The sequence below is a fragment of the Miscanthus floridulus genome, chromosome 8 (genome assembly GCF_019320115.1).
Source record: "Miscanthus floridulus cultivar M001 chromosome 8, ASM1932011v1, whole genome shotgun sequence".
Lineage (NCBI taxonomy): Eukaryota > Viridiplantae > Streptophyta > Magnoliopsida > Poales > Poaceae > Miscanthus > Miscanthus floridulus.
In genome coordinates, this window is record NC_089587.1 from 14,334,754 (window position 1) to 14,345,551 (window position 10,798).

Genomic DNA, 10,798 nt, shown 5'->3' on the forward strand with positions numbered 1-10,798 from the left:
GAGGTGAACATACGAGAATCACCGGTCATATGTTGAGTGAAACCACTATGAATAACCCAATGACTTCCACCAATCTTGTAGTTCACCTACACACAAGAGATCAAGTTTGTTGTTTAGGGACCCAAACTTGATGGGGGCCCTTGACTTTCTTAACTAGTGACTTTACAACCCAAATTTGCTTAGGCCTATTCTTGTTGTGAGGACCTAAGAATATGACTTTTATCTTTCCACTAGAATCCTTTCTAAGAATGTAGTGAGCATTGAAGGCAAAGGGTCTAGCATACTTGGGCAAGGGTTGTGGTGGTGGAGTTTGACACTAATGAGCAAAGTGACCTTCTTGTCCACATTCAAAGCATCTCTTTGGCTTAGGCTTTGACTTGTATTGTTGTTGATGTTGAGCTTGGGCTTTCTTCTCTTGATTTGTCAAGTACCCAATACCACTTCTATCTATCTTCATCATGGTGTTCATGAGTAGCTCACTTTGGAGATATTGGCCTCTTGTAAACTTGCTCAACCCGGTCTTAAGATGCTCTTTCTCCAACTTGAGCTTCTTATTTTCTTCTCTAAGTTCATCATGATTTTTCTCCACCTTGAGTCTCTTGTTCTCTTCTTTAAGCATCTCATTCTCAAGAGTCATATCATAATCTTTATCAAGATTCTCTATCACAATTATGTTGGTGGTTGATAGTTTTTCAAGATCTTTCTTGAGCTTTTCATTCTCATTCTTGAGCTTGACATACTCATCATAGTTGTTGGACTCAACCACTTTCTTGCCTTTGCTACTAGAACCTTGCTCAATGCTCTCAACAATCAAGTCATCACATGATGTAGCTATATTAATCTTAACAACATGGTTAGTAGCATCATGTGGTTCATTGGATAAAAACTCATGAGAGACAACAAGATTATCATGATTAACCTTGATGTTGGTATACTCTTCTTTTAGCATATTGTACCTAGTGGTGAGCTCATTATGTATCCCCTCAAGTTTATCATGTTTTTCTCTAAGCTCCTTTTTAGAGGATTTGAGCTCCTTGAGTTTGGATGACATAATTTTATTTTCTTCTCTAATCTCAGCACTAGCTTTTTTGGCTATGTCATACGTTGCTAAGAGTGAGTCCTTCTCAAGTTCTAGCTTTTCATTTTTAGCTCTTGTCTTTCTAATGATTTTAGTGTATTGGTTTAGCAACTTGACAAGATCATCATAAGAAGGTGATTCAAATTATTCATCACTATCACTACCACTTTCATCATTGCTAGTATTATCATCATCTCTACTATCATCATCATTTTGTACCTTTCGTTCACCCTTGGCCATAAGGCATAGGTGTGTAGAGGATGACGGTGGTAGTGTCGATGAAGATAGTGAAGAATCAATCATAAGAGCGGCCACCTTCTCATTCTCATTCTCACTTTCATCATCGGATGAGCCACTTGATGATTCAATATCTGTGAGCCAATCACCAACAATGTATGCCTTGCCATTCTTTTTCTTCTTGTGAAATTCCTTCTCGTTGCCATCCTTCTTCTTGTATGGCTTGTTCTTCTTCTTCTCATCATCATCTCCATCACTTGAGTCATCTTTCTTGTCCTTGTACTTCTTCTTGTACTTGTCTTTCTTAGGTTTAGGGCATCGATGAGCTAGATGACCAAGTTCTCCACAATTATAGCAATCCATTTCGGAGATGGGCTTCCTTCTATTACTAGTGAAGAATTTTTTTTCTTTTTGCCATCAAACCTGACACCATTCTTGTTTAGCGTCTTGAGCATCTTGGTAGTTCTTCTCACCATGAGAGCATGACTTACATCATCAATATCATCATCACTTGAGCTATCATGATCAACTCTTGCTTTGCCCCTCTTCTCTTAGCTAGCCTTGAATGCCAAATCTTTCTTCTTGGTGGAAGAAGAGTCGTCTTGTGTAGTGATATGCATGTACATCTCATGTGTATTGATCTTCCCCAATATTTGAGTTGGTGTAGTGGTGGAAAGATTACCTTGATGAAGCACTGTCACAATATGCCCATATTTGTCAATGGAGAGGACACTCAAGATCTTTCTCACAACATCGGAGGGTTGCATTTGTGTGAGTCCAAGCCTATTGACTTCCTCTATAAGAACATTCAAGCATGAATACATCTCATTGGCACTTTCTCTAGGAAGCATCTCAAACGAATTAAGCTTTTTCATCACATGGTGGTAGCGTTCCTCACGCTCACTCTTGGTTCCCTCATGGAGCGCATAAATGTCTGACTATAGTGGATGGGCGTCTTTGTGGTTCCACACAAGATTAAAAACATCATTGCAAAGGCCTCTAAAGAGAGTGTTTCTAGCCTTTGCATTCCACTTCTCATAGTTAACTTCATCACTTTGAAGGTTGGCGGGATCCTTAGGTTTTGGGAAGCCTTATGAGGCGGCTATAAGAACTCCAACATCTAAAGCCTCTAAGTAAGCCTCCATGCGAATTTTCCAATAAGGAAAATCATCTCCCTCAAAGATAGGAGGGTGTTCATCCCCGTGGGACATCTTGCTCTAAGCGGTTAAGCCTAATTTAGGGAGCACGATGCTCCGATACCAATTGAACGCGCCTGGTCAAGAAAAAGTCTCTCTAGAACCTCTCTGGAGTTAACCAGATGTAGGCATCCCAACGTCCGGTGCTCCTCCACTTAGTGTCCGATCAGTACCAGACGACTGCAGTTCATCGAATGAACTAACCAGACTCACCCTCCAGTGTTCGGTCACAACTAGACTAGCGTTCGGTCAATACCAGACAACTGTATTTGATCAAATGAACTGACCGAACTCACGTTCCAGCATCCGGTCACCACCAAACCAGCATCCGGTCAGTTATTTGACACTCCATTCACTTCCAACTCAAAATCCTACATGAATGAAGTTGACTCCAATTGATCTTAGGGCTATTCCTGAGCTACTTAGTGCTAGGTTTGACAAGTATGCACCACACCTAACCCACTAGACTCATCTAGGTCAAGCTACTAGTCTATACCCCCCTTAATAGTACGGCCAAAGGAAAAATAAAGTCCTAAACTACTCTTAGTGTCACTTCAACTCCAAATGACACTTAGAACTAGCTGTCCTTAACCTTGTTGTCTATCCTTTAAAAACCAAAACGAATTCCATTGACGGGGGCATGAAAACCATAATTGCCCTATCAATTGCCATTACCATGACCTAACTTAAATTGCCTCTGCAAAATACACGTTAGTCATAGTAATCTCGTGTCGTCATTAATCACCGAAACCCAACTAGGGGCCTAGATACTTTCACATTCCACATTCTAGCAGATTACCTTTCAAACGAGTCCAAGAGCGCAGAACAATGACCTAGAGGTTGTAGCTAATAGGTATGTAACTTTGATAATTACTTCTATATTCCATGGTCAATTATTAGCATCATGCAAAATTAGAATATGCAGCTGCAAATTAGTTGTTCTTACAAGACAAATTGGTAGAGTTCAGTTAAAAGTTAGGTGTTTTAACTGATGCTGAATTGCAATAAGGTGTTCAATGTATTGATGGATTTTTGAAATGCAGGCTAACCAAGCTAGCCATGAAAGGTAGGATCAATTGGAGGCCGGTTGCTTATGGATATATTGTTCTATTTTTCTAGATGATATATCTAACTTATCTTTCTTTGTATTGCTTAAAGAATAATCTGAGTGGTACGGTGTATGATTAACCTCTGATTAAATTGGAACTTAAAAATGAAATTACATTTGCAGTAATTTGTAGCAAGATTAATCATGCTTTGATACTGTGACTATACACTTCATCATTCTATAAGATCTTAGGAAAGGAAATCACAGGCACCACTGACTTCTTGGTGAGACTTGTCTCCATTTTGCCTTCTCGAAAACCATAGTATGTTCTGTAGTGTTGGTGAGACTTGTCTCCATTTTGCCTTCTCGAAAACCATAGTATGTTCTGTAGTGTTCCTAAATGATGATTGGTTCTAAATTTGCCTCCATGAATAACTGTGAGACATCTGTGAAATATTAAATAAAGTTTGTTATTGACTATCGAAAATCCTGATGCAGCCTTCAGCATAGCTGTTACTCCAGAGTTAAGTCCAATTACATAAAAGGTAGGCCTTATCTTTTTCTTTATTTATGTTGATTAGTCTGTACCAGTGATAGCAATTATAATTGTATCCATTTTCGCTGCTAAATGGTTGCCCATGCAGCAACATTAGTCTTTTATAACGTAATGATTTTTTCACATAGGTCCCATATTTTCCTTTTACGCCTATATGCTTTCAACTGATTTTTCATTTATATGTGGTTGAATCGGTGGCCCATACTGTTTTTGAGCCAATATGATGTTTTGTATATAGGCAGTAATTGGTTTAAAATTTTATTTTCAAGTTTTTGAGCCAATATTCCAATTTTAATTTAACTCATGCACAACATCAACAATTCTTTTTAGGAGGAAGCTAGAGTTTGAGTGGAGCACACGAGTGATAGGAGTCAATGTCAAGCAGATCTTTTGCTGTAGTGGTAGACGTACTGTCGATGTTTTACCACCGATAGCCTACCACAGGGGTACCCGGGACAATTGTTCGGGCTTTGATGAATAGTGGAACTCGGCAGTTACGCAAAGAGACTCACGATTTATACTGGTTCGGGCCCTCGACTTGGTCGAGTAATAACCTTATGTCCAGTTTGGCGTTAGCCTGTTTGCGTCGTGTTACTTTGAGTATTGGGTGTGTTCAGTCATTTACAAGGGATATCCTCACTAGCCCTTTATAGTCCAGGTGCTGAGAGGAGTTGTTTGTGTTCTACTCGGATACAAGGTCAGAGTCCTAAGCTATGCTTCAGGCACCTTTCCTTGTATAGTCCAAATTGGAGTTTTGGTCTTGCACGTTGCTTTGCTCCGTGTTCTTCTTGGCGATTGGGCTATGGGCCTTGTTACCAAGGCCCACTTCCCTATAGTATGGTCTATGGGGGGCCCGTAGGGTTCCCCATCGACAAGCCCCTGAGCATTTCATGATTGAGCTTCAAAAGCTGAGTTGTTGTAGACTTGATTCGGGTTCTTCTTAAAGTGAAATCTTGAGATGGTCTTCTTTGATTCTTCTTCTGACTGATGTGCACTTTTGCTGAAAAAAGTGCACTCAGTGAGTGCAGCCCCGAGCCTCTAGCTATTTGGCACAAAAAGCTAGAGGGTCTTTCTATCTTGATGTCCTCCGAGTTCTTTTCCTTTGAGTGCAGTGAGTGCAATTTTGCAAAAAATTGCACTCCTTGAGTGTAGCCCCCAAGCCTCTTGTTTTTTGGTACAAAAAAGCTGGAGGGTCAAAAAATTAAAAATGTGCTTTTCTGTGGTGGGTACTTGTAGCCCCTGAGCCTTCTTCGGGTTCTTCTCTATTGAGAAGAAGCCGGTAGAAGGTTCTTGATTTGTACTCCTTTGGTCTTTGTCGTTTGCTAGTCTTGGTTTGGAGGTAACTATATCAGTGTGCTCATCCAGAACGTGGTTGTCTCCCTGTTCATAACCCAGGATTTGCTTCATCCTCTGTAGTTCTGATGTATCTAGGTTGTGTTTATTCTGCTAGTTATATCGAATCTTGGTGCATCGGGTTGCAACCTCTAATTCCACTAGGTTCTTTGCCGCCACTCCAGAATGATCTCCTTTGCTTTCTTTATTGAATTTATCAGATCTTGTACTCTATTGTAATCCCAGTATCTTCTTGATCAAAGGAATAAAAGATTATATTGTCTGAGTTGTTGTCCAACTTGTTTGGAGATGTGTTTGAGCTCTTTTTGTTTCAGTTGCCTCTATGTAAACGTACCTGACTTGTAGTATATTATTTTCTCAATAACTTTCTTGTGAACGAATTGATAGCCATTGTGGTGTGAACGGACCGTTGCTCTTCTCTGGTGCGTACTATAATTATTGCTATAATGGTAACTTTGAAGGGCCTTCCTTTGGCGACCATGTACTTTGGGCCGCGTATTTACCTTGTATAAAGATAACTACTCTGTTACTGTTGGCTTAACTTGCCTTTGCTGTAAAAAATTCCCCAATCTCAGTCGAAACTCTAGCTTCGTTGTGCCTTCGATCCCCTGCTATTTCCATCCAAATCTTGTCTTTGCTTTTCTGAGATGGTGGCGAAGAACAAGAGCAAGAATAAGAGCAAGTCTGTCGACGAGGAGGCGGCGCCCAAGGTGATCGAGAACACCGAATTTGTTGCAACGCGAAAAATGCAGAGGCAACTCCCCAAGCCGTCAACTTTGGAGGCGGAGTTGGATCTACTTGTTGCTCGTGGCCTTCTTCAGAAGAAATGTCTCTCTAATTTCTCTAGTCCTGATGAGCACGATGTCCCTTCTCCCACTCCGAATCAATATGTTCTTTTTATTCCTTTCATGCGGGCGAGGCTCTGTTATCCCCCGTCTGATTTCTTGCTTGAGTTTCTTGGATCCTATGGGATTCAAATCCATCATCTTACCCCTAATGGGGTTCTTTTTCTTTCTACCTTCGTGCATTTTTGTGAGGTTTTCGTTGGAATTCCTCCAAATCTTCTTCTTTTTCGTCATTTTTTCCGTGTGCGTTTGTCAAACAGAAATAGTACTCCTTTTCTCAGCTGCTGCCTTATCCAATCCTATCAGGGAGTTTCTTTCCCTTCTCCTACCCTTTCTAATTCTGTCAGGAATTGGGCGGAGAAGTGGTTTTATATTTCAAAACCTGCTCTTTCCTTTTCTCATGATCTCTCTGTTCTTCCTGTTCCCCTCCCTATCTGGAAGGATAAAATCTCTTCTGCTGAGCGTGCTACTCTGAAGCCTGTGCTCGCTCGAGTTGCAGTGCTTAAACAGGCAAGCTTGACTGGCAATTGTATAGTTGCCTGTTTCTTGCGTCGCCGGGTGCAACCTCTTATGTAGAGGGTGCATTACGGCTTTGAATATAATGGGCCCTCAGATTCTTCCTGACTTGTTCCTGATGTCGAGTTGCCTAAGGAGGTCGTTCTTGAATACCTAGGGCATATTCTGTGTGGGGTCTCTGTGATGCTTGCTCGTGTTGAAGAGTACGATGCTGCTCCTCCTCCTCCTGAGGTAAGTGGTAATCTCCTCTGAGTTCTTTTGTGTTCTTGCACTTCATATTCTGTTTTTGACTTCTTTCTTCTTCTCTTGCAGGGTTTTGGTCGGGCCTTTAGGCTCAAGGTGGCTATTGTCGTAGCTAGAGAGGTGGCTGCTAAAGAGCCCGCCAGTGATGAGGATGAAGATGATGCTGATGCTGCTGCTGGAGCCACCCCTTCTAGGCCAGGTTCTTCATCGACGAGGTTGTTTACTGGTCTATTTGAAGGTCAACACTCCTATGTTGAGTATGTTCCTAATCCTCGGACTGCTCGATATATCTTGTTATCTAGGAAGCGGCGGACTGAGGCTGCTTCTAAGTAGTCTTTGCCCAAGAGGCGACGTTCAGCTCGTCAACACCCTCCAACAGGTAATATTCTCATAGGTGAGCTTGCGCTGAGCCTTTCCCGAGTTGTTTTCCTGGTTTTGTCTTGATTTGACCTACTTTTGTGTATTCATCCAAGTTCTTCTTGTCTTCTGATAGATGGTCAGTCTGTCGCTGTTGATGAGGAGATGACTGATGATGAAGTCCCCCTTAATCTTCGTTCGTAAGTTTTTACTTCTTGAGTGCCCTTGTATTTTGTAAGATTTGCTCTGACTGAGTTCTTTTTTCTGTAGTCGTGCACGGGCTCCTTGTGTCCCAAATGTAACAATTGCTTTTGCTTCTATCCCGGAGGCCATCCCAATCCCCTCCTTTGAGGTGGTTGAGGATGATTTGTTCTCCGTGCCACTTCCCGACTTCATTTTCTTGAAGGTGGCTAGTGATTTTAAGAAGGTCATCAAGTAAGTTTTTCTCCTAGTTGTTCTGATTTTGATATCTTATTCTGTTTTTGATAGACCCGAGTTCTTTTTCATTGTAGGCCTTCTGAGGATGCCTCGTCTTCTCTGGCCCTTGGGGCTAAAAAAGCTTTACAAGAATCTGCTATTGGTGAGCTCTTGTTCTGCCTTGCCTTTCCGTCTCTTGTATAATTTATGTATTCTATATCCTTGTAGACTTATAATTCTGCTTTTTGTAGCTTCTCCTCCTTGTGTTGCTCCTCTTGAGCCACATGTTGAGGAACTGAATGTTGGGGCCCTGGTGTCCTCTTAGGAGGAGCACCGGGTTGTGGATAGTCCCTCGGGCATTTTTGCTGCTGCTTGTCTACCACTTGGGTCATCTCTATTGTACTGCCTCGAGGCTGCTGCTCGAGTTGATGTGGCAGTGGGTGAGGGTTCTGATAACTACCCTCCCCCTGCTTCTGCTGCTGCTGCTGACTGGCCGTTAGCATCTAGGCCGAGTACTCTTCTACTAACTCGTTTAGGAGAGGAAATGGCTCAGCTTGGCCGAGTTGAACGGTTGGCCAAGTTGGGTTCTTCTTGGGAAACCTTTTCCGGTGCTTATGGCACCGAGCTCAAGGTTTCTGAGTTCTTTTTTGACTTTTGATATTGGTTTCTTCTGCTTCTGTCTAACATATTTTTGTTTTGTAGTCTTTACTTCAAGATCAGGATGTCTTGTTTGGTCCTCATGAGGCGCAATTTACTGCCATTGTTGAGGCTAATTTGAAAAGAAAGGAAGATGAGCTGGCTTAGGCTAAAGTTGTCCTGACTTATGAGAAGGAGCAGCGTGCTCTGACGAAGGCCGCCCTTAATGCCAAGGTGCTTGATGCTGAGAAGGCATGTGATATCGCTTAGGCTGAGAATTTTGACTTGAAGGAGAGGCTGGCTGGTAAGTTAATCTTTTGTTGATCGACTGCTTTCCCTTGGTTTTGCTCTTTTTTCTTTTCTGAGTTGTTGATTTGCTTTCTTTCAGCTCTTGCTTGTGAAAAAGAAAACTGGTTGAAAGATAGGGAGGCGATGACTGACACCCTCCATACTTCACAAAATTAGGCTGAGTCTATAAGTACCATTGTTGATTTAAAACTGAAAGAAACCTAAGATATTCTTGCTCAGGCAAAATTGATACGATCTGGCGCTGACCGAGATCTTGTTCAAGCCATAAAATCTATTCGAGATCTATAGGCGAAGTTGAAGGCTACCCATGAGCAATTCCAGGCTCTTTATGCTGCAGTCGCTCTAATCATTGCTTCAGTCTATCAGCGAGAAGACAGAGATCTAGGCCTTGGAGGCATAATACTGGTGCTTTCTTCCTGGTTTTATGATTTTGTAAGGGGTGGTTTTCACCGATGCATCAACAATGTGGTTTCATATGTCCGGGTTGTTGCTCCTGATGCCCCTCTTGAGCGGATTACTGAAGCTTCTGTAATAGCCGAGTTTTCAAGACAGTGGGAGGAGGCCAAAGTAGAGCTTAGTGGTCTATCAGACCAAATCTTGGAACAGATGAATGTGCTTCCTACTATGCCTCCAGCTCCTTAGACATTTTGTGTAATGAACTTGTGGTTTCTTATAATATATACTTGTTTCTGTGAATATGATCAGGCTTTGCCCTGCTTTTGAATCTGTCTTTGACTGCTATGAGTAGGCTTTGACCTATCTTTCTTTTACTGCATTTGTGTAATTTCTGAGTAGTCCTTCCACTATGTATGACTAGTTTTGTCGCTCTTCGGATAACAATAATCGACTACATATTGATATCTGGTTTGTAGAGTTGTTTTTTGCCACCCTTTTGGGCGTGGGATTTGATCATATCGCTTTCTTGAGTACATAGCCATCCTTGTAGGGTTGTTTCCTGCCGCTTTTGGGGCGAGTTGGTCGGCCATTCTTGCCAGATTGTATAATTGTTTTAGCTGCTCTTGGGCCGAGGCAGTTGATCATGCTGTTCTTGGAATATGTAGCCAAGTTGACTTTGATCATGCTGCTTGTTGGGCAAAGTTTATCGATCGTACCGCTCTTGGGGTAGGCGACCGAGTTGTAAATTTGTAGATGCCGCTTGCTGGGCGAAGTAGTCGATCGTATCGCTCTTGAGGTAGGTGACTGAGTTGTTGGAGTGATTATGTCACTCTTTGGGTGAAGTAGTTGATTATACCGCTCTTGGGGTAGGCGACCGAGTTGTTGGAGTGATTGTACCGCTCTTTGGGTGAAGTAGTCGATTGTACCATTCTTGGGGTAGGTGACTGAGTTTTCTTTGTTGATTGTGCCCCTTGTTGGGCGAAGTTGTCAATCGTACTGCTCTTGGGGTAGGCGATCGAGTTGTATATTTGTAGATGCCTGCTTGTCCGGCGAGGTAGTCAATCGTACCGCTCTTGGGGTAGGCGATCGAGTTGTTTTTGTAGATAGCGCCGCTTGTTGGGCATAGTAAACGATCGTACCAGCTCTTGGGGTAAGCGATTAGACCCGTATAGCACAACCATTTCTAGGTTGGCTGTTTGCAGGGTAAGTAAGCAATCGTACCAGCTCTTGGGGTAAGCGATTGCACCCGTATAGCAACAACCATTTCTGGGTTGAGCTGTCTACAGGGCTGCCCCTTTTTCCCCAACCTAATTATGGGTTGGTTCTATCCATTGGACAGGGCTATCAGTCGTACCATCTCTTTTTATGGTAGAGTGACAAATGCTAGCTTGGGTCACCTTACCCAAGAAGCTATTTGGCCGTTGGCCATCAGTCAAACCATCTCCATATGGTTGAGTGACAAAATTGCCCATGTAGCGCAACTGTTTTCGGGTTGACTATTAATAGGGATGGCCCTTTTATCCCCAACCTGATTACGGGCTGGTTTGTCGGTTTGACAGGGCTTATATCTGAAGTCGTTCTTCTTGAAGAATTTTTGCTTTATTTCTCTTG